This window comes from Lagenorhynchus albirostris, chromosome 14, assembly GCF_949774975.1.
Source record: "Lagenorhynchus albirostris chromosome 14, mLagAlb1.1, whole genome shotgun sequence".
Classification (NCBI taxonomy): Eukaryota; Metazoa; Chordata; class Mammalia; order Artiodactyla; family Delphinidae; genus Lagenorhynchus; species Lagenorhynchus albirostris.
The window spans coordinates 20,120,640-20,124,466 of record NC_083108.1 but is presented as its reverse complement, the minus strand read 5'-3'; the positions used below and the strand labels follow the sequence as shown (position 1 = coordinate 20,124,466).

General features: G+C 38.0%; 1 pseudogene; it reads left to right on the top strand.

Moving 5' to 3' along the window:
- The first annotated feature begins 1,520 nt into the window (after positions 1-1,520).
- Positions 1,521-2,037, top strand: LOC132504401 (small ribosomal subunit protein uS13-like; annotated as a pseudogene).
- Positions 2,038-3,827: the final 1,790 nt, after the last annotated feature.

Below are 3,827 nucleotides of genomic sequence, written 5' to 3'. Positions count from 1 at the left end.
TAGTTGCAACATGACCTTATATGTAGAAAGCCCTAATGACTGCATTAAAAAACTGTTAGAAATAAACAAATTCTGCAATTGCAGGATACAAAATCAAAATGTAAAAATCAGTTACATTTCCATACATACATTACATACATTACATACATTTTTTAATTCCATTTATAGCATTTAAAAAATAAAACACTTGGGAAAAAACTTAACCAAGGAGGTGAAAGACTTATACACCGAAAACTTCCAAACACTGCTGAGGGAGGGTGGGAGGGAGACACAAGAGGGAGGAGATATGGGGATATATGTATATGTATAGCTGATTCACTTTGTTATAAAGCAGAAACTAATACACCATTGTAAAGCAATAATACTCCAATAAAGATGTTAAAAACAAACAAACAAAAAAACACTGCTAAAAGAAATTGAAGAAGACACAAATAATTGGAAAGACATCCTGTGCTCATAGATTGGAAGATTTTTTTTTTTTTTTTTTTTTTTTGCCGCACGTGGGCCTCTCACTGTTGTGGCCTCTCCCGTTGTGGAGCACAGGCTCCGGATGCGAAGGTTCAGCGGCCATGGCTCACAGGCCCAGCCACTCTGCAGCATGTGGGATCTTCCCGGACTGGGGCACGAACCCACGTCTCCTGCATTGGCAGGTGGACTCTCAACCACTGTGCCACCAGGGAAGCCCTGGAAGACTTAATACTATTAAGGTGTCAATACAAACCAGAATGATCTACAGATCTAATGCAAATTTTTAGAATGGAAAAATCCATTCTAAAATTAATATGGAATTTCAAAGGACCCCAAATAGCCAAAACAATTTTTAAAAAGAAGAATGAAGCTAATGACGCACACCTTCTGATTTCAAAACTTGTTACAAAGCTACAGTAATCAAAACAGTGTGTTACTGCCATGAAAACAGATATACAGACCAGTGGAATTGAATGGAGAGGCCAGAAATAAATGTTTGAGTATATGGTAAACTTATTTTTGACAAGGATGCCAAAACCATTCCATGGGAAAAGGACAGTCTCTTCAATAAATGGTGCTAGGAAAACTGGATAGACATATGCAAAAGAATAAAGTTAAAGACTTATGGAAAAGGACAGTCTCTTCAATAAATGGTGCTAGGAAAACTGGATAGACATATGCAAAAGAATAAAGTTAAAGACTTACCTTATATCATGTGAAAAATTAATTCAAAATGGCTCAAAGACCTAAACTTAAGACTTCAACAATAAAACTCTTAAAAGAAAACATAGTGGAAAAACTTCATTACAGTGAATTCGGCAATGATTTCTTGGATATGACACCAAAAGCACAGGCAACAAAAGTAAAAATAGCTAAACTGAACTACATCACAATTAAAAACTTCCATGTGAAGGACACAAGCAACAGAGTGAAAAGGCAACCTATAGAATGGGAAAAAATATTTGCAATCATATGTATGATGGGGGGTTAATAACCCAAATACAGAGAGAACTTTTAAAACTCAACAACAAAAAACAACCCAATTTAAAAAAATGGACAAAAGGGCTACTGGGACTACTGCCACATCTCTAGTAATCCCTGAGAAGTTCCAGCACATTTTGCAAGTACTCAACAACAATATTGATGAGCAGCATAAAATTGCTTTAGCCATTACAGCAATTAAGGGTGTGGGGCAAAATTTGCTCATGTGATATTGAGGAAACCAGACATCGACCTCACCAAGAGGGCAGGAGAGCTCACTGAGGAGGAGGTAGAATGTGTGATCACCACTATGCAGAATCCACACCAGTACATGATCCCAGACTGGTTCTTCAACAGACAGAAGGATGTGACGGATGGAAAACACAGCCAAGTCTTGGCCAACGGTCTGGACAACAAACTTCATGAAAACCTGGAGCAAATGAAGAAGATTGGGGCCCACAGAGGGCTGTGCCACTTCTGGGGACTTTGTGTCTGAGGCCAACACACGAAGACCACAGGCCACCATGGTTGCACCATGCATGTGTCCAAGAAGAAATAAATTTGTGGGCACTGTCTGTTAATAAACAGTTTATATAATTTTTTTTCAAATGGACAAAGAAGTTGAAAAGACATGTCTCCAAAGAAAATAAACCAATGGCCAATAAGCGTACAGAATTATGCTCAACGTCACTAATCATAGGGAAATGCAAATCAAAATCACAATGAGAGGGGACTTCCCTGGTGGTGCAGTGGTTAAGAATCTGCCTTTCAATGCAGGGGACCCGGGTTTGAACCCTGGTCTGGTTAGATCCCACATGCTGAAGAGCAACTAAGCCCTTGCACCACAACTACTGAGCCTGTGCTCTAGAGCCCGCAAGCCACAACTACTGAAGCCCACGCACCTAGAGCCCGTGCTCCACAACAAAGAGAAGCCATCACAAGGAGAAGCCTGTGCGCCGCAACTACAGAAAAGCCCGCGCACAGTAACTAAGACCCAGTGCAGCCCAAAACAAATTAATTAATTAATTACTTCTTTTTTGAAAACCATGATATCACTTCATACCCATTAGGATGGTTACTATTTTAAAAGAAAAAAAAAGAAACAAAATAACCAGTGTTGGCAAGGACATGGAGAAACTGGAACCTTTATGCACTGTTGGTGAGAATGTAAAATGGTATAGCTACTATGGAAAACAATATAGCAATGTCTCAAAAACATTAAACAGAGAATCGTGATCCAGCAATTCCACTCCTGGATTTACATCCAAAGAATAGAAAGCAGGGTCCCAAAGAGAGATGTGTGTGCTCATGTTCAGAGCAGTATCATTATAGGCAAGAGGTAGAAGCAACCCACATGTCTATCAACGGATGAAAGGATAAATGAATGTGGTATATACGTACAATGGAATATTATTCAGCCTTAAAAAGGAAAAAAAATCTGACACATGTTACAACATGGATGAACTTTGAGGACATTTTGCTAAGTGAGATAAATCAGTCACAAAAGACAAATACCATATGATTCCATGTATGTGAGGTATCTAGATTAGTCAAATTTATAGAAACAATGTACAATGGTTGTTGCCAGAAAATAGGGGGAGGAGAAAATGAGGAGTTACTGTTCAATGGATATAGAATTTCAGGTTTGCAAGATGAAAAAATTCTGGAGATTGTTTGTACAACAATGTGAATTTACTTAATACTACTGAACTGTATGCTTAATACGGTTAAGATGGTAAATTTTCTGTTATGTGCAATTTACCACAATTAATTTAAAAAATCTAATTTAAACAAATGCATGGTAGCAGAGGTGCAGAGCCTAGCCCAAGGGCTTTTTTGTGCCACATTGATTCTCAATTCCTTCAAACAATTGCCTAACTCCTTGTTTGCTCCAAGAGAACATATCTGATGAATCTCAGCCTACAATAATCTTTCCCATTTCAGTACTGTATATGGGACCTAAGAATTCTGAATAATGTCCATCCCAAATCCAATGCTTTATTGGAGTTTTTCCATTTCATCTTCAGATACTTTCATGCCCTAAGATCACTTCTGCACCAATCTATAAAACCATGAGATTCCAAGGAGACAAGATTAAGGAAGAAGTTTTTACTAAGCTCACCAAAAAGTTAAAAAACAATAACAAAACACTTGTCATTAAGACATTCCAGTTAAATGAGAACCATGTGGCAATTCTTCAACTATTAACAAGACTTCAACTTCCCAACATTCTATTTTTCAAGGCATACCTCGAGCCCCATAATCTCTATGAAACTACCTATTTCCTTCCTCCCTACAAAACCATATTGCTATTTCTAATGTTGGTATTGTAAGCCCTGCAATATTGTATTTTCTCTTTGGTTACAAACCTTGGCTTC